The following is a 21,868-nucleotide window of genomic DNA, read 5'->3' on the forward strand; positions in this document are numbered from 1 at the left end:
CAGGTTGGGACAGGTGGAGGATCAATATAACAGGCATTGCCATTGACTGTGGGGAAAGGAGAGGCATACTGCAATCACTGAACGAAGTTCAATCCCTTTTCTTTCAATCATACCACTGGGCATAAAATGAAGAATCTTGTGATAGTGTGTGCATGAGGTCCAGATATGACTTCTCTTAGTCCAGAAATCTACGAACAATAATGAAAAAGACAAGTTATCAGCTCCACTTAGTCCCCTCCCCTCCCACCACTACCACACACATGCAGCAAATATACAGCTGTGGAATAGGAACAAAAGCACTGTCAGAAATGGGAAGAAAGAGAGCAACACAGTGGTCACTAATCTGAAAGAATTAAAAAATCTCCCAGGCAGAAATTGTGAGAATGGCCATTGTTCTTCATGGTCCTTACCTTTAACCTTAAATAAGATCATTCTTTATTATCTTCCCAGACTACATATGGAATGGGTATTAGGAAATATGCTGTCCTTGAGAATTGAACACCTTTATTAGTCTGTTTCCCTATCATTTTCCCTTTGGCAATACCTTCTAAAAAGTTATTCAGCTTCCTATGTATTTTATTTCATCCAATCCATGCACTAGTCACTTCCGCAACTTTTTTGAGACCTCTCTTCTTATCTATCTATCTGATCCATCTATGGATCAACTCTTTTTCTTTCTCTTTTTTTCCTCTCTCTCTCTCTCTCAGCTTCATTTTGTTACTTTGACTGAATCAGTTGTCTGAAGAGAGTGAAGACTTTTTTCCATAAGAAACTTTTTTCCCTGAGAAATTTTTTCCAACTGCAAGGATTCATTGTGAAGCATCTTAAGTTATTCAGCAATTGTAACAAGATGTGTACCATCAATTTTATCATTGTCACAAGACTAAGTTCTAATTGGCCTTTGTTATTCAAAGATGTTCTTAGTTTTATTCATTAAGGTTGAGAATAAATTCTGACTTGCAACTGCACAATTTTGGACTCTTGATATTCCCTTTTATATACACATGGAAAGCAGACAATTTTCTTTGACTTCCTCTCTTCCTTGTAGTACTTTCTCAAATGTAAGTAATAACAATAAACTCAAGCTATCAATATTTTATTTTCTGACATCTTTGACTAAAATGACAAGATATTTATGTCATTATTTGCCTTTCAAGTTATTATAACAATGTAACCAAATATTTCAACTTAGCATAAGATGAATGGTTAACTTAACAAGCCTCATATTTCTCTCCATCTCTTTCCCTACCCTAAAGCCATGCCACATATTTTAATTTTTTAAATGGTAGAACTCCACTTCTGAACAAATTTCTGTATGAGTCAGCAAAGACTAGATTATGCTTCAGTAGCAATCAGTTCAGAAAACTCAAAGGCTTAAAGTAACAAAGATTTATATCTCACTAACTCTATACGTCCCTTGAAGGGTAGCAGAGGCCTCTGTTCCATATTGGGCTTGCTCTCACTCTGAGACATGGTTTGATGGACTAGAGTAATTGTTGGTCACAGTTTTATTTAGTTTTAAAAATAAAAGCAACATTCTGGGTCTCAAAGCTTCTGTCTTTAAATAATATGCATCACTTCTATTCATATTACTTTGGCCAAGTCAAGTCATATAGCCACATTGAGTTCAAGTGAGTGAAATTCCCTAATATGTGCATAGTGATGACTTTTTTGACACAAATAGATGAAAGATATGATCCATGAAAGGAAGAATTGATAAATTGAATTTCATTTAAAAACTTCTGCTCTGCAAAAGACATTGTCAAGTGAATGAGAAGGCATGCCATGGACTGGGAGAAAGCATCTGAGAAAGAAACATCTAATAAAGGACTGTTTCTTAAAATAGACAGAGACCTTTTAAAATTTAACTATAAGAAAATGAACAGCCTGATTTAAAATGGGCAAAAGACCTGAACAGACATCTCACTAAAGAAGATATACAGATAGCAAACAAGTGTATGAAAAGATGCATGATATCATGTCATTAGGAAAATGCAAATTAAAAAAACAATGAGCTACTAATACAGGTCTATTAGAATGACCAAAATTCAGAACACTGACAGCACCAAATACAGGTAAGCATGTGGAGCCACAGGAACTTTCATTCATTGCTGGCGGGAGTGCAGAATGGTACAGGCATTTTAGAAGACAGTTTGACAGTTTCTTACGAAACTAAACATATTTTCACCATATAATCCCACTACAGATTTAAGACTCAGTTTTCTCCCTTGTGATAATAGAGAGGAACCACTTGCCTCTCTGCTGAAATCTTGACCCTATTCTCTCTGCCTTTGTTATTGTTCATTTATATGTTTGTTTTGTTTTGTTTTGCCTATTAAAAAATATCTTGCCAGTTTAGTGGTGTTCTGAGAAAGAGCAAGAGTAATAGATAGAATCTTATGAAATTGATTATTTTCACCATTTTTTATCTACAAAGAGATTTTTTCAATGTTGCACTTAAAAATTATGATCTCTTCAATCCCAGCTTTACAAAATTTCCAATTTTTTAAAATTATCATCAGTGAAAATATAATATTTTACACATTAGTTAAGAAAAAGCCATCATAATTAGCCATGATATGCAATACAGACTGTGTAATTAAAAACACAAATCATTCATATTCCTCTTTCAAGGCTATATTTTTTTAAACACCTGATTTTTCCCAGAGATATTGTTTATTTGCTTCATTTGTTTGATTTAAGTAATATACCTCCTGAATATTTAAATAAGCATCACTGTTGACAGGTTTTGACTCGCCCAATCACAACCAAAATTGAACCATAGTGGACTAAAACCAAACTTGCTTTGATTCTCCACATCTTTTCTCAGATATCCAGTAGTGAGACAAGTTTGAACATTCATAGTCTAATCCAGATATGGAGCAGCCAGACAAAATTTGAGAAATGTTAAAAATGACCTTCTATTCCTTCAAAATATAATTTGTTAATTTAATGATATTCATTGGGTAGTGTCTACCACTTTCAGGGCAAGGTGCTTGGCATGAAGGACACCACAACAAAGAAAGATTGGGTCCGTATTTTCAGGGAGATAAATAATCTACCCGTTTTACAAGTACTTACTTAATAACACTTGAACTCTGCCCTTTATTAATACAGGGAGAAATAACATATTTCATGACATTAACTTGCTTGACAAACAGAAGTAGAAAATCCTGTGCACTGTCCAAGCTGTTCCTTCCTTCGCATATGAGTCTTATATACATGTTATACATAATCAGAAGTGGGTGGAGGGAGACACAAGAGTGAGGAGATATGGGGATATATGTATATGTATAGCTGATTCACTTTGTTATAAAGAGAAACTAACGCAACATTGTAAAGCAATTATACTCCAATAAAGATGTTAAACAAAAAATTTCTTTCTCCTAGCAATATTTTGTAGTTTTTTCTTTTTTACAGATGTTGCACCTATAGTTGGTTAAATCTGCTTGTAATTATTCCATGTTTTTGGCATTTAAAATTTTAATTTTCAACAGTTTTTATTAATATATAGAAATATAATTATTTTGTGTATATTTTATAATTTTGAACCTCTTTAAATTCACATATTAGTTCTAGTAACTCTTTATAAATTCCTTAGGATGGTCTACCAGCACAGTCTTACCATATGCAAATAAAAACATTCTGCTTTCAAAAAAAAAAGAAGTGGGTGGAGATTCAAATACTTGATTCTACTCCCCTGCACTACAATGCCTCAGCTCCTTCAATGGGCAGGCCTTAATTCTTGATTCTGGGGATGTTCCCATGTAACAAACACATCATTGTTGCTAGAAAAAAAAAAAATTCTCCGGAGCTCTCTCTATATTCCTTTCCTCCTTATCACTTATTTCTTCTAAACTCCCACTTCTTTTATGCTCAGCTTCTTATATGAGTTATCATTTATTTATCATTTCCACCAACAGATAGGGCCTCAGCATAGAAGATAGGAGAGAAGGAAGACAATTTCTCTGTAATTTAGCCTCAGGGTGAACCTTTCACTGAACCAAGATTAGCCTCCCATTGGCAAATCTCTCTGGTGGTTTTGTGCTAAAGAAATTTATATGTTTTGATTAGCTTGTCTTTCATTACCAAACCCTCTTCTCTTACACTGTAAATGTTAGGATGCAGGAAAGTGTACAAGATAGAAGAAAAACAAAATGTATATAACTTACACTTATGAAAAACATTCCAGAGGTAAAAGAGGGTGTTTTGAGGGTCTTTTTATAAGGGAAACTAATCTAATATAGGTGGTCAAGGAAGATCCCTGTGGAAGTGAGTTTTGTTCTTATCTTAAAGAAAGAGTACTAATTGATGGGCCTGGTAGATAAAAGTCAGGGAAGAGTTTGGCAAGCAGAGGTAACAGCATATTTCTACCCATAATGGGGGAGAGGTAGCAGGGTGGCTGGAATATGGTGATTTAGAAAAACAGCTAGCATAATAGGACAAAAACCAAAAAGGAAAAGTAAATAAGATGAGTTTCAAGGATGACACAAAATGAACAGTGCAAATATATGCGGGGTATGTTAGTGGGTTTGATCTTTATTGTAAGAATGACTAAGAGATCCATGGTGATTTTTATTGTGTTTTCTTTTTATTTTGATTGAGATGCAACTTAAATACTATAAATTTTCCAATTTTAAGTGTACAGTTTAATGAACTTTGATAAATGTATAAAACAATGGAACTATCACTAAAATCATGATGTAGAACATTTCCATCTCTTCCAAATTCCATTTTATAGTAATTTCATTTTTAGAATCTCATATAAATGGAATCCTATAGTATGTTGTCTTTTGTGCCTGGCTTAATTAACTTATCAAAATGTTTTTGAGATTCTTTAATGCTATTAAATGTATCATGACTTATTTATTATATTAATATCTGGATTAATAACAATTTGTTATTAATTATTCTCTAAGATTTATTTAATTTAATTTATTTAATTTTGAGTTCTTGGTCTGGAATTCAACCTGAAATTACAAAATTGTTTCTACAGAAAATGCAATCCACTTAATGCAATCCACTTTATTCTGCTCCAATTTTATGATATAGATCCCAGAATGTATAAAATGCAACACATAAGAAGTCAACATCTCAAAACCAAATCTTTTGCTGAAATATTAAATAAAAATCAATGTAGTTCTTCAACAAAGATGTCAAATTTTTTTTCAACTAAATACAAATTTCTTTTTTATGTGTTCTAATCCATTTTGCTATAACTTTGTCACCTAAATATATTCCAAAAGGTTTTCACAATTTATTCTTTAAAAGATTTTAAACAACATGATCTATTGAAGGGCAGATCCAAAGAGAAACTTGATTATTTTCCTACCTAGAGGATTTACAGAATATTTTGTAAAAATATCATCTATATTAAATCTATATTTTTTATTCCAGATCATTGAAGCTGGACTTTTCATAATTACATTTTTGTATAGATGTGAATGAAGAAATAAATGGTTGTTGAACTGTGCTTTGAAAACATAATGACAATCATTAGTGATGAAATGATATCTGTTTGCACTCATTGACTGTGATTCTGCTGGTGAGAATGACCCTCTGTGCATGAAGGAGAAATGAAAAGCTAAAGTATTTTATTGGTTTACTTAGTTGTTAATCAATATTAAATATAACAGTAAGTAAAATCCAGAAATTAAAAGTGCTTCTTCATTTGGGTTACAAAAGTTTCTTAACAACATATTTATTTATTATTGGGCACTTGTTTTAAAGAACTTTTCTGTTGCATTTCAAAGATGAATCAAAATTTATTTTCTGATGATGCTTATTGAGCACAATTATTTAACCCCTTTCCTCTCTTAAATCCTATTAAGATGACAGGATCAATATAAAAAATGTGAAGAAAACCATGTATTTCTGGAAAGTCAAAAACAGTGCCAAAGGCAAACCTGAATATTAAGGGATTTCTGGAAGATATAATGCAAATGGACTCTGACTAGTGGTGAAACTCCACAGAGCTCAGGGACTTAACAACCCTTACATAGGGAACAAAGAGATCTTCCAAATGAATGGATTTTCATAGGAAACAAAAACATAAAAATATTCCATGAGTGAAAAGCTGATGAGATAGTGATCAGTGATAAGTGATGGATTCACATGGAATTAAAGGACAGTGTAACACACTAGTATCCATTTTCACAGGAGTTGCTATGGCATTTTCCTCAAGATGAAGTACAGTAATAGAGTTTTTAAGTGAATTGGGGCATGTGCTAAAGGCTGCAGATAGCAAAAAGGAAGGCAGAAAGAGCTCACACATTTAGAAGTCAAGCTACTTGTATACCTGACTCATTTGCACAGTCCCTAAAATTAGGGTACCTATAGTCATAATCACTATTTATCGATTGTGCTTAGCTTGTGCTGAGAAAATACTCTCCAGCTACCAATACTGATTAATCTAGACTTTTACTTAAAAATAGAAATAAATAATCAAGAATCAGGAAACATTAGAAGTTTTTTAATATCATTTAACAGTCTGAACAGAAGATATTTACTAGCCTGAACAGATAGAAATATCTTCAAGCAAATGGAGTTAAAAATAGACACCATAATAGTAGGTAAATTCAGAGAGATTCACAAAAATACAACACTTTTATAAGAACAATAATTAAAATCATAATAGCTGAAATCTCAAATAAAGAATCTGCAAGGAAACAGAGCAAATAAAAGGGACCAAATAATAAGAATTATAATAGAAATAATTAGTAAACTCAGAGTGGTACATTAAGGTATAACATTTAGAACACATGAAAAAGAATTTTGAAAATGATTGCTGAATTTAAAATCTCAATTGATAGGCTGAATAGGAGAATAGGCATGACTGAAAATTATATTATTGAGCTGAAAAACATAGCTGAAAAAATTTTCCCAGAATCCAAGAATGAATGAAGGTGAAAGAGAGGAAAGAAACGTAGAAAACACAAAAGCGAGAGGCAGGAAACCCAACAATGCCGTTATATTTATTCCAGAAAGAGATGACTAAAAGAAGATATAATCAAAGAAAGAATACAAAATTTCCCTGAAATACTTGATTGTTTAGGTAGCAAGGACCCACCCATTTCTTTATAGAAATATTTTAAATATCTTTAAATATTTTAAAATAAATAATTTACATATTTTAAAATAATTATTGATAAATCTAAAAAATAATACTGATCTTTAAAAATGTAGAAATACAAACAAACAAAACCTTGAGAGAGTGTCAGAGTCAGAGAGAAATAGAGAAATTACCCAAACAGGTTTTATTGTTGTTCTACATTATGTCCTTTTTTTTTGAGCACTTGCCCTTCTACATGTGTTTGTTAATCAGAGTTCTGCATCCATTGAATTTGAGCACCCAAATAAATCTGTCTGGCCAAACAGCCCCAATCCTTTGAATAAAATTATTAGTCCACAGGTGGGTATTTGACCCAAGTGGGTTTCCACAAAGTCATTTTGAGGGATAGATTAGAGCTCTGGGAGAGAAACTGTCTCTCTTCTTCTTTGATTGAAAGGTACAAAGAACTGGGTGTCAAGTGCCATGATTAGAGTTCAGATGTGTGTTGCTCTTATCTGATTTTGCTGGACCTAATTCTTTGACTTTCCAGGTTTCCTTGGCCATTTTTTCTGTATGATGTTTCTATGTTCCTCCGGGAAGATCACCTGGTACCAACCACATTCTGGTAGCCACACAGGAATGGTTTTGTTCTTTACTGAATGGAGGCTTTGGAGGCTCCTTGGTCACCATTGTTGGACAGAGGGGATGGAATGCCACTTGCTTAACAGATCAGGACTAATGTGGTAGCTGCTCCCATTCCCTCACGTCACTTAGGCTAGGGCACAACATGTCAGAGCCTTATCTCCACCTTCTAGACCTCTTGCCTTTTATCTCAGGCTTCTTTTGATTCTGAAGCTTAAAATGCCCTATAACCCACACAACACCCACTCATGGATACGGGCTCACCAGGCTGTTCCCAGATGCAAGCTGAAGGCCAGAAGGAGAGAGCTACTACTGGCTTACTGGCTCTCCTGTGTCCTGTGACCCATACTGCTGTTGCTACTGCTAATTGGGAGGTTTCCCTATCAGTTGCCCAAAGTGGGGGACAGATGGTGCAACCCAGGAGGGTTGACATAACGTATAGGAAACTTTGACCAAGGCAGTGCACATGGCAGTTGTCTCTTCTTCTCCTAATGTCATGTCTGGAGATGCAGTTCATAAGGTCTCCCTCAAGAGAGAATCATCACAAGAGAACAACTATGTTTTTTGTAAAGTTTTATACAACTCTTTAGTATAGAACCCTTTTATTGCTATATTTTCTTCCCTCCCTTATTTCCTTTTTTCTTTATTCTTATTTTGTTGACTCTCTCCCCCCCAAATAAAGCACTATCATGTGGAATCTTTTCTCAGACTCTGGATTCTAAAAAACCTGGGTTGAGATACTCTTGGATTTCAGTAATTCAGAACTAACAATAGTGATTTAAAAAACAAAACAAAACAAAACAACTGCAACACCAATAAAATAATAACAATAATAGGAATAATTAACATTTATTGAATACTTCTTATGTATCAGACATTGCTTTAAATACCTTGCATATATTAACTCGTTAATTCTCACCCATGAGTTAGGAACTGTTGCTACCCCTGCTTGGCAGATGAGGAAAATGAGAAAGAAAAGAAGCTGAGACCAGGCAATGCTACAATGGCAGGGTGTATGTAGGAAAATACTACAAATGATTTGCCCAAAAGCATTAGTTCTCAATACCCTCTGGTGAATGATGATGAAACTAACTAGAGCTGGTTGGCAGTGTGCACATGCCCTGAAGAAAAAGGGGTCATGTAAGTGGATTGAAAGAGTTGCTTCCCCAAAAGGGCAAGAGCACTCAGATAACCTTTCAGGGGGCATCCGTTCACATTCTAACTACACACAACTGAGAACATTATAGTCCTTAGACTTCACAAGTGAAATGAAGTCTACCACGGATCTCAAGTACAGTGGCAAGTTGCCAATTCAACAGTCCAGCACCACTAGCTCTCCACATGCTGGAGGAAGAGCTTCTGCTCTGGGGTAGTCCCTCTGCAGAACTGGCAATCCTGGAGGCTTTGGTCCAGCCAGAGATGGTGGAGTGTTGAAGTGGTACGTCGTCACTAATACGGGAGGAGCTGGTGCTTTAGAAGTTCTTCTGCAGAACCTCCCCACCCCCAACCAAGTGCAAGGCCAAAGCAGCAGTTCTGCCTGTGCAATTCCCCCAAATGCAGATCCAGATCTCTGGCACTGGAAACCAAAGGCAGCATTCTGGTTTTGTGCCCTATTTACTGCCCCATAGACATTTCGGGGCCTGGCATAACAATCCTACTGTTGTGATTGTGAGGGTGATGGGAAAGGAGCAGATTTCCAACTCAGAACTTCCCCTTTAAGGGAACAAGAACTTCAAGCCATGGGTCTTGCCTTAGTTTGTTGATAGGAGTGAGCAGTAACCAGGACTGATTCAGGGGCACACAGGCACCCTTCTTTGTAATTCCTGAAAGCAAAACAAAACAAATTTTGAAAAGAACAAACTGATATTTCTGCATTTTTAAATGTAGGTGTTTATATGTAGGTAATAATGGCTTGAAGATTTAAAAGTCCAGAAATTTTCTGGCTTCAGACAAGTCTGGGCCAGTTGTTTAAACATTTTGCTGGGAATCTCAAAATCTTTCTCTCTTTCTCTCTCTCTCTCTCTCTCTCTCTCTGACTTTCACTCTCCCACTCATTCGCCAGATTTTCTCATTTCTCAAGTTGGTTTTGCTCTATGTTAAGTTCACATTTCAAAATTCAGAATTCAACCCCAAGGTTCTAGAATAATGTAAGTAATTTAACATAGTTACTAAAGTAATTTGTCTCTTAAGAATGAAGACTGGGAAAGCAGGAGCGGAAAACCACTCAGGAAAAAATTTATTCCTATACCCCTATCCATACACTCTTTGAGAAAATGAGTTGACTTTAGAGTTATTTGAATTTTAACTTAATTTTATTGTGTCTGCTTGTGTTTGCAAACACTCCTGAGAATCTTTCCATAACTCTTGCTTTCTGTCAAATTTACAGGTGAAATTAGTGTGAAAACTCTGAATTATAGGTTCTGATTGAATCAGCATGTAGCAAGCTAGCACTAATTGATTTGACTACAGATTAGATTTGGAACGTTTTTCAGAAATGTGTTGCTATCCATGTAAACATAGCCTTAGTGTGAACTGACACTGTATGTCAAGGTCCAGCACACTTATAAAATACAGTCTGATCACGAAATAGGAAAGGAAGTTTTTGATAGATGAAACACCTAAATATATTCATGTTCTTCAAAAAATAAATCTCTAGATAGGTCATTAAAAACCATACTTCAAAATGGAAACTGACAAGCTGAGAAAAGGTAAGTGTGGCTTGATTGTTAAAGCTTGCTATAGCTCTCAAACCATTAAAAATGGGATTTTGATCTGCTAACGAAAGTGACGTTTTGATTTTACTGTCTCTTCTCACCATCCTTCTTACATTGACAATTTGTAGTCAAAAAAGAACAAATCACACAGATAATTTGAATATTGGCTTTTGTCTTCCCTTCTGTCTACCTTTTCTAAATAGATGAACTGACAAATGATGCCTTGGTTTATCTAATCTCAACAAATCTCTTTTTGCTCTGCTCAATAATATCACTTGACACCTTTCGCAAGCTCATTTGCGTTAGCATGAAGATTGTTCCTCTACACAGATTTTATATCATATGAATAAGTTATTTAGTGTGGAATTTAAACGTATAATTAAAATGAAACAATGTGTTAGCTTCTGCTAACCTTTAATAACTTCTAATAAAACAAATGGGCATTGTTGCAATATAATCATTTAAATGATATTTTTAAACTGTCCTTCTGTTTAACTTTCCTTTCTGTGACTTTTGCTGTTTTGCATAAAAGTTTGAATACAATCCTATGTAATGTCTTCTACCAGAATGTAAAATCTAAATAAGTATTTCTCTGTGTGCATGTGTGAGAACATATACTATGTTTTATGAAACTGATTTCTTCATAAGGTATTAGCAAAGTAAATTTTAAAATTTAAAAATCATATATCTGTGTATATAACATTTTAAATTATAATATATATATGCCACTTTATAAAGACCCTACTCCCCCTAAAAAGGTCAGCACAGTTAACTTTTATGGATATATGTTAGATAATAAAAAGTATCTTCATCATTATATATGTATCTTTTATTTTCCATATTTATCATAATGTTCTGTACCTGAATTTTTTCCCCTTTAGTAATGTTTCTTGAGAGTTATCTATAGTAACTTGGATATCTAAATTATCTTATTCCAGTAAATGGATGTACTCTAATTAATTTCACCATACACCTACAGTTAGATGTTTAAATTGCTTCTAGAGTTTTCTTTTTCTAAATAATGCTACAAGACCTATTTCTGAGTGTGTGTGTGTGTGTGTGTGTGTGTGTGTGTGCATGTCTCCACATGTTTAATGATTTTCAGTTACTAATAAGAATATTATGCCACAGGCTGCTGACTCTTCTTCTCTAGTTCAACCTAGAAATCTCACAGAAGTAAAAGTATGTTGATTTGAAGAACTAAAGTAAAGCTCTAAATACTTAAGGAAGTGGACAGGGGAGAGTGGTTGTTAAGTCCCAAAGGAAGAGCAATGGCAGCCAGAGGCAGAGGCAGGCTTGGTGTCATAGTCAGCAGGAAATTGGATGGGGGAACGTCTTAGTGACCTTTTCACTGTCGTATTTCCTATGTGGATAAGCCCCTACTACCTCACTACTTAAGAGAACAGTATCAGGCCAATACAGCCTTTACCAAGTAGGTAACAGGTGAGTGAAGACCAGTGGCTTACTGAGTGTTCTTTCCTTCTTTCCTTTTCCCCTCCTTCCAAACTATAGCTTGGCAACCATAGTGAATGAAAAAACTCTTTCAATGTAGAGCAGTGTCAGGCGGGGGTAACCAAATTCCCTGAGGGACAGACTCACTTAGTGAGGAGAGAAGAAGCTTGTCAAACCCAGTTTATGACATTTTGGGAACATTTTCCAGGGGCATGCTTTACCTCCAAACCCATTAGATACTTCACAAGCTAGGGCTTGGTACTGCTACCATTTATAATCCTAGTCAAAATGACTGACATGTTCAGGGGAAATAATCTTACAGACAAAATAGTCAGACACAGAAGGGCACAACCAAAATAAAAGAGAAACACAAAACACTATATACTGTACTGGATAAACCAGAATTAACACAGCAGGTAAGTCAAGAATTGTTTAAAAACTATATCTGTGGAGCTACTGATATATTGAAGAAGAAATAGTCATTAAGAGGGTACACAGGTATAAAAATTATGATGGTTGAAATAAAGAACCTAATATGAGCTAAGTGGAAACAAGATAAGAGCCAAAGAGTGAGTTTTGGACCTGGAAGATAAAACTGTAGAAGGCAGTCAGGAAAGGCAAGATAGAAAATATAAACAAGATGTTAACAAATGTGGGGTATAGGAGTAGAAGTAGCAAAGTTATAATAGACCCAGAATAATAGAAAAATATAACAAAGGATCAGATAGAATGAAGAAATAATGACAGAATTTCAAAGAATTAAAAGATTAAAGGATGAATATCTAATATTGATGAGATACAGTGTCAAGCAGAATAGATGGAAAAGCTCTCATATAGACAGATTAGAGTGTAATACAAACACAAGAAAAAACAGGAGAAATTCTAAAATTTCTAGTAAGAAAGACATCACCTAGAAAGAAGACATAATTAGATTGATGGCAAACTTCTCAACAGAGATACTACAGACAAGAAGACTTGGGGGCTTATTTATAAAGTTTCTAAAGAAAAGACTTTTGGAGCTAGAATTTTATATATATAGCCAAATTTTCCTTTAAATATAATAAGGGCTTACCAATGTGAAGCCATGAAAGATTTAAAGTTTACTCCAAAAGTCTTCTTTTAAAATACCTTTACAAAAAGAACTGCCATAAGATGAGTAAAGCATCTACAGGAATGTTATGAGACATATGGAAAATTTATAAAGTGCCACCTGCTCCAAATAAGGTGGGCCATCAAATATATTCAGTCTATCCCATATGCAGAACTGCTCTAGCCCAATTTACCTAAAGCTGAAACCAGAGAAGACAGCTGTACTTCCTGTTGACCTGATGTAATCACTTTCAGCTTGGAGACTCCTGGGTCAGGTTTGGATCTCAGAAACGTAAATCATTGTCTCCCCTAAGGAATATTGCTACATCCTGTATTTTGGCTGGGCTGACTTCTTTCCGTGTTCTCTAAAAACCCTACTTGTTTTGTCAAAAAACGTCCGTGTTTAGATTTTACTTCCTTTAATCTAATCTGATATTCCTTAATTTTCAATAGCTAATTTTAAGCCATTTATATTTATGGTGAGTGATTACTAAAATTTTGAGTTTATTTCTGCCATATTATTTTGCATTTTATTTATTTATTTATTTTTTGTGGTATGCGGGCCTCTCACTGTTGTGGCCTCTCCCGTTGTGGAGCACAGGCTCCGGATGCGCAGGCTCAGCGGCCATGGCTCACGGGCCTAGCCGCTCCACGGCATGTGGGATCTTCCCGAACCGGGGCACGAACCCGTGTCCCCTGCATCGGCAGGCGGACTCTCAACCACTGAGCCACCAGGGAAACCCTGCATTTTATTTTAAGTGTACTTTCTTCTTGACATTTTAAAAAACCATTTTCTGCATTCGGTATGATTGAGATTAAATTTTTTTTTATTTTCTGATAATTTTAAATTACATATACTTGTTCTTTTCAAAAATACATGAGTTTGTGTTTATAACAAGATTCCAGTGTTAATCACTATCTTCATCTTCCTCCCTGGAAAACAGAAGGAAGGCATTCTGGAAGCCCAGCTTTGATCCCATTCCTGTCTGAGGCTCTTTCTAACCTGTTCCCTCTCAGGGTGAAAGCTAGCTCCCACCAAGTGGTCTGGCTTACTCTAGGACTTATTTAGATTTCCTCTCTATTTACAGTTTATAGAGATTTTTTCCTTAGTTTTGGAACATGGCTATACACTTTTTAATATTTTCAATGTTATATTCAATATATTCAATATTTTCTTTCATTTTTTTAATGTTTCCAGTTGAGGTAGGCAATTTCAGTATATGCAAACCATCACTTTCACATGAAATTTGAAGAATTAACATCTCTATATTTTTTCAATTTCCCTACCCCAGGATGGTATGACATCTGTATATTTAAGTATCATTTTTCTATAATACATTTTATACCTTTCTTAAATATATGACTCTAACTACAGTTTTATTAAAATATTATAAAAAGTTAAATAAGAGATTTTGCACAAGACTTAATAACTTTTTAAAAGGAACACATATTAAATAAAATCAAACTACATATATAAAAGATATATATATATTCACACATTATACTAAACACATTAAATTAGTTGCCTATAAATATAAATGGAAAGGATATGAGAGTTGGGATTGTAGATAAAGGAATAAAATACATAAGTAAAACAGGAGAAGGACCTTGAACAATGATGAAAATAAAATGGGAACTACGGAGACTGTTTATCTTAATTCTTTGCAACTGATGCTTAGCATACATTTATATTGAGTGTATGTGTATAGCTAGCAAACTTATGTTATTCGTGTATTCAACTATGTAATTCACCAGTAGTATAACAAACAACATTGTATTTAAAGGACTCATTAACAAGAAGTGTTCTGAGGTGAGAGTTAGTATTTCTATGTTCATAATGACTTGTGATTATGGTTCTATTTCACATAATAAGATTCAAGGAACCTGAACTTGGTGTGGAATCTTGAGCTATCAATTCATTATTCATTTATTTCACTAAATCATGTTTTAAAAACCAACTTGTCAAAAGTCTAAGCAACTTACCCAGTGTTAATATCAATGGTCATTAAATAGAACTACAAAAGGAAAAATCTTAAATATTTTTGGGGTCCCTAAGTAATTACAAAACCTCACCATTCTACAACTGAATAATATAAACAATGCACATTCTTTGTCCTGGAAAGAAAATCTCAGACTTTTCAGCGGTGTTCCATACGCCTCTATTTGTCTAGGTAACACATTTTTCCTTTAGTTTGAGTTCAAAAATCACAATGTCAGAAGTATCTTCTAGACATTCTTCTGATTTCCATAAGAAATTTGAAGATCACATTTATTTTTTCTCAGCTTAAGATTTTAAAAACAAACAATTTGTCCTCACTGTGTGAGTCACAGAAGTATGATATTTAAGTGTTTAGCAGTACAAATTACTTTTCCAGTAAGTACATATTGGTGGCATCAGCATACACATCCTAAATTTAATAACAAACAGGAACAAGACCCAAATCACATTTTGTACTTCTAAAAAGAAGTACCTTGGATAATATGGAAGAAGGACATTTGTGAAAGAGAGACACTTGCTACATTGGGAGCCAAGAGAACTGCATTTTAGTTTAGCTGGGCTAGAAATTAACTTGTTAACCAAAGATAAATTTGTTTCTTTAACACTTCAATACAAGTGAAGGGACTTCAACATCCTTATTTGTAAAATAGAGCGACTGAGCTGGTTGCTTGCTAAGGAATAGTCTCTAGTTCTATTATTTCATGAGATTATACATTCAATTACAATTCTTTGAGCTGTGAACATTTTACTGGAGATTTTCTTGCCAATGAAATATAGATGATAACTGGATTTCATTCTTAGCTCTAATATCCCTTAGCTCTAATACCTTAGATATTCATCTTCTCCAAGACTCTTTCTTCAAGAGTTAAAGATAATAATATCTAACTAGCAGAGACGATTTGAGCACCAACTGTAATAGTCTACACCATAACTATAAAGAACATATTGCATGTTTCTCGGCCCATAACATGTTCTCAATGTGTTATTAATAAATAATTATAATTTTATCATCCATATTCAACAAATGACAGAAAAGGTACTTTTTACAGTTCATTTTTGAAAAACAAGGTTAATTAATATATATGGCTTTTAGAATTATACAGCTGACCAGAAGTTGTGCATATTACTTAATTACAGCAACTGCTAGCTATCTCATAATTTCACATTGAGGATTATCAAGAGTAGAAGTCTCATGGAACTAGAAGGAACAGGGATGGTCACATATGTATGGGTGATTCACAAATAAATTACTGTCAAATAGGAATAACAATAAACAAAACATAAACCAATACATTTTACTTTAGCTGACATTCTATACTAGAAATTCACGTAAGGAAATAAGGCAAATTGTCTTTCTCAAAGGGATCCAATGACATTTGGAAAAGTCTTCTCCAGTAGGATACTTATTTATCAGTAGATTTCTAACCCACTGAATTAGTTTATAGTTAAAGGAATATATTGCTATAAATTTTTCTCAAACACACATGAATGCTCATTCATAAACTACAAAAAATGAGAACAAATTCTTTCCAATATTAATATCAAAACTAATCCATTAATAATTTACATTTAGAATATACCTCAGAATGGCTTGTAGTAGCATAGGCTGAAAATGAACAGTTATATTTTTCTACAAATTGAATAAATGACCATAACTTGAAGAAATGTTTGAGTCTAGTTTATTCACTAATTATAAACTAATGCAAACATCACATTCTTGATAGTCAGTTCAATTACCACTGACCACATCATTTATGGATGAACCAATATGAAAAAAATTAATACTGAAGAAAAGGAGAAAGCCAAGAAAGGCATACTGACAAAAAATATTCATAATTATAATTGCATGAACTAATTTAAAAGCAAAATGAGTTGCTTCAAAGTAAAAGTCTCTGTATAAATGTAATAAGGTGTTTTATTAAGTAGCATTAATTATAAAAACAAGAAATATTATTACCTTAAATTATGGGAAAAACTAAGGAAAAATTTCCTGAAATTTTTGCAAATATACTAAAATATTACCCTGATCAAGGCATGACAAAGTCTTCTTAAAACAAGGCTTGATGAGATTCAGGGGTTGAAAAACTTTTTCCATTAAGGGCCAGATAGTAAATATTTTTGGCTTTGTGGGTCATAATGTCACTGGGGTAACTACTCAATTCTGTAATAGGAACAGAGCCATGACAATTGTAAATGAATGAGGATGGCTGTATTTCAATAAAGCTTTCTTCACAAAAAGAGGTAGGCTGAATATGGCTCAAGAGCTGTAGTTTGCTGACCTAGGATGTAACTGATTCTTCCTGGAGTAAAGTGAATGAATACAAAGATAACTAAAAGAATTTATTGTCCGTTTACTATTCTCTCCTAATGTGGAAAAAGAAAAAAACATCGAGTTTTCTTCAACTTTTGTACTTTACATTAGGTGATTAAATTATTTAACGGTTGAGGTTATGAAATGAGAACTATTATTAGCCTCTTTCTCAGTTTTTGAAAGGACTCATTCTTTTTAGTCATTCCTTTCTTTTTCTTTTGGAGGAAGCCACAAAAGGAATGGACAATGAGGAAAGAAGCAGTGGATTATGAAGCTCCAGTAGCAATGGAAGAGAATCCTGAAAGGAAAGGAGTAAAATGAAAATGTATAGACAATAGTATGTACAGGTTGGTGAGTGAGAGAGAAAGCTACTAGAGAACAAGCATACAGTTTATTATTTCTTCCTTGGGTAGCTGAAACAGTAATGCAAAACCAAAAGGCTCTCGAGAAAATCATCTTCTCTAGGCCTTTGTCTTCAGACAAATGGATGTCTAGACCATTAACGACAGAGAGTTAAAAATTCCAAATCCCTCTGGAGATTTAACAAGTTTTGAAAGAAAACTGCAGAAGAAATGCATTTAAATATAAACCTCAGTGGTTTGAAAGAGTTAATGATCATCATATGATCTCAACATGTTACTAGGAATGACAGCTATACTTGACAAGTATACTAGGGAGAATTGGGCTCCCTAGTTGTCAGCTCTTTTTATGCTTTTATTTTTTTTTTCACATCTTAATTTTTTTTCTTAAAAAACAATTCTCTATCCTTCATCATAATAGGTTTAAAATGTAATATCATTACTACAGCATAATGCAGTTTGATTAAAATATTTGCTAAGAAACTGCATTGCCATCTTTTCTCTACTGACATACACTAACATACTTCAAGGGAAATTGAAGCGTCTAAGATGGCTACTTTGAAACTGTAAAACAAAGATAAGCCAAGTCTACAATTAGCACTTCAGTAATTGTTTCAAACTAAGATATAAAAAAAGTAGATATAAAGTATAGGTGACTATGCTTGTCAAACAAATGAAATCATGCTTGTTTAAATTTAGGTGACTATATAATGTAGTGTTCAAACTGGGACAATTAATAATGATATCAAGACAACAGATTTAAACAGCACACATGGCCACTCTCCTTGAACTGAAGAAGATGATGATGCTGTACACATTGGTGACCAACACATGCAACAGGAGAAAGATTATTCATTAAGGGTAAGCAGTTGAAAATACAAACTTTGTTTGCTTCTAAATCATATATACAGATATATGTATAATCACATCTTCTAAAGTAAATACACATGGGTATTCAGTTAACTGCAGCTGTGTAGAAAATACATTATCTATGCAAATAATCAGTAACTTATGTACGTAATAAGGGACTTAAAAAGACTAATCTTATGCAAAGGGGTATAATTAATATTCAACATACCAGAATAAAAGATTTATTTATATTAGTTAATTTGAAGTACTCAATATGATAAGAATGTCATAGGAGAAATTTCTTTACTAGAAAGAGGAATGGACTAGAATAGAAATCTTTTCAATGCTAAGATTTTGTGATAATATGTTGCATCTGTTGCTATAAGAAGATTCACAAGTCTGGTCACAGCACCAGAGACTCTATTCCCCATGGGTTACAAGATGCGTTTCTGTGAGCAGAATTCATGGTAGTACTGTATCTCAGCCATATGTACGCCTTATGGCAGGACCACCTGTTGTGAGTCCTGGAGCAGAAACTTGAGTCTAACATTCTGCTTCATGCTCTACATTTTTTCACACCCACCCAATTCTTCTAGAAAGACGTGCTGTCTATTAACAGTTATAAAACTCTTGCAAAAAGTACTAGCTTTAAGGACTGCATTGCAGTCCCTCAATTTCTGGTCACTATATACATCTTACACCTAATCCCTAATAACAGGTTTTTAAAAGTAAAGAAGCAACTAAATGTACAGACTTTATGGGCTCTCCAGTGACCACCTGGACAGGTTTATTGTACTTAGTATATTGACTCTGGATAAAGACCACGTAAGAGGAATATAATACTGGTAAATAGTATTCCCTAACAAGAAACTGGCCAATTCACTGGTGCTTGAATTTTGCCAAAACATCTTGAACTATTTTTTGAACATTTTAACGCTGACAATCTTGAAAGATAGTTTTCCAAGTATTAGTCCACATGTATATTTCAATGGGGCTTTAATTCATAGGATTTTAATTAATTTACATTCAAATCATCAAGATATTTCAAAAGAGCTTTTGGATATTCTTTAAAAGTTCAAGATTATTTTCATTAGCTCTTTTTTGTATGAATCAGAAAACTGTGTTTCACCTTAGGTACAATTTCTAAAAGGGGTTTCAGTTGAGTTTTAGGTGAACTGAGATTTTAGAGAAGGTTCTTAACCTGCCACAATACTTCTAATATTAAAATATTATCAAATGAAAAAGTATTTATAAATCTAGCACAGTGCTGAGAATTATGGGGGCTGCATGTGCAGTACTTCTGCTCTGGGAACTTATAATGTAAATGGATAGACAAGGCCAAAGTTCATGAAGCATATACTAAAAACTTGTAGAATTCGTTTCTACAGATGTAGTTTTTGAATTTTCTATATCAGCATTACTCGTGTGTTTATTTAAAATGCAGGTTCCTTGGGAACTTACTCTGAGCTTTGGATTCTCATGTATATTGATATTTGATAACACATTCGCTAATTAGTGTAATGAAGATAAAATATTCTAGAAAATCAGAGGTAAGTTAAATGCTTAATGATGAGAATAATTTGGAAGATTTTGTGGAGAAGCCCAGCTAGGGCTAACCAGCAGAAGATGGTTCTAAATATGCAGAAAAGAAGATAGATCACATTTTTTTAGATTTAACCAAAACTGTGAACTATAACATGGTGTTAGGATTCACTAACTAGTGATAATGGTGAGACCAGCCTAACTAGAGTAGAGGATTCATGTTAGAAACTGCTAGAAATCATAGAGAGAAGAGCCAAGTTCTAAAGGGAGGTCTGTGCCAGACAGAGGAGCTTAGAGCATGAACTACATAACAGAGGCCAGAATAATAAAATGGTATCTAGGATAATCAGTCCCATAGCTCTATGTAGGATGGCTTGAGGACAGAAACGCCAGTTTTAGGGACACAGCTGAGGTGATGTTTCAGTAATTCAGTTGGAAGATGATGATGACCTTGATCAGTCAGGAACAGCTACTTAATTTGTAGGTTTTAACTTATTCAAAACTTATAAATAATTTCAAGACGGTGACAGCAGAACTTTCTAAATGTAAGTGTTTTCTAAATGTGGGGCACTGAGTGTCCACACAAGGCACATACCCAGGAAGCAGGTCCTGTAAGTGGGTGCAATACAATGTTTCCACACAACAGAGCCCCTGAGAGCTAAATTCACCTTTCAAATAGGTTTTGTTTGTGGAAAAAAAAATTGAAGTTTCAGTTTGAATAAAACATGAATTGCTCTTTTACATGGACTGGATTACTCATTATACTGGCTACTGGGGGCATTTTGGTGTGCAATCTTAGGATGGTGACAATGAATTGGAACCATAAAAGAGGGAAATCAAGAGCTCTTTTAAAGGAAGACATAATACTAGAGATAGGAGTTTGAGAAAAAGAAATTAAGAACACAAATGTACAGTTTTCTAGTCTGAGTGGCTTGATCAAAAAAATTATTTGGCAGAAAAAAATAGCAAGTTTGCTTCTATTCATTTTAGATTCGAAGACAGAGAGCTACATTCATTGAAAATATTATTGTAGTTAATTAGAGCCATGAGACCAAGGCCTGGTAAGAGATAAAGATTTTATATGTAGATATGATGATAACATCTACAAAGATGAGATTGAGGTAAGAAAAGTAAATAATTTTTTTTCTACCAAAATTGAAAAATTAGATGCTTCAGTTTAAAAGGTGAATTCATATGCAATCCATGTAGAGTAGGGCGCTTGGAAACAAGACCCTGATTGAGCTAACTTGTGAAGGATGTGAAAATTGTCTTGGCATCCTTCTTTATTGTATATCTGGGTGCCTTGCCTCTCTCTGGCACCAGGTAACACCCTCTACTCTCTACAGCGTCTCCGCACCTAAAATGCACACACACCTCACTCTGACTGCCACCTCATTTCTGCAAATCCTTGCTGAGGCATTAGCTGCTAAAACTAAACATTGAAGTGTTAGCTGAAAAGGGACTGGTGTATGAACTTTCTCACCTTACATTTTGACAGAGGTCTCCTAAAAATCCAACATCCATTATTTGAACCCAAGGAATGGAACTTTAATGCTGAAGGTATTAATAAAGGGCATGGGATCCTCCCCCAAATTACCTCACAGAAGGGTGGGGTTTTTTTGTTCACAAGGCCAATAAAGCCTGAAAGTGTCAATAACCCACATACCCATCACTGTCATGTTTGTCATCTTAAGCTCATAACTTGAAGACACAAGTTCTGTTGGTTTGAGAAGAAATAATTTGTGTTCATTCAACAAGTATTAGTCAAGTTGTTCTATGCTCCAGACGATGTGGTACTTCCCGGGGTCTCAAACAACAACTAATGCACATGAGCTTATGTCCTATTAGAAGAGATAAACA

Source organism: Leucopleurus acutus (assembly GCF_964270905.1).
Source record: "Leucopleurus acutus genome assembly, chromosome: 3".
NCBI classification, from domain to species: Eukaryota; Metazoa; Chordata; class Mammalia; order Artiodactyla; family Delphinidae; genus Leucopleurus; species Leucopleurus acutus.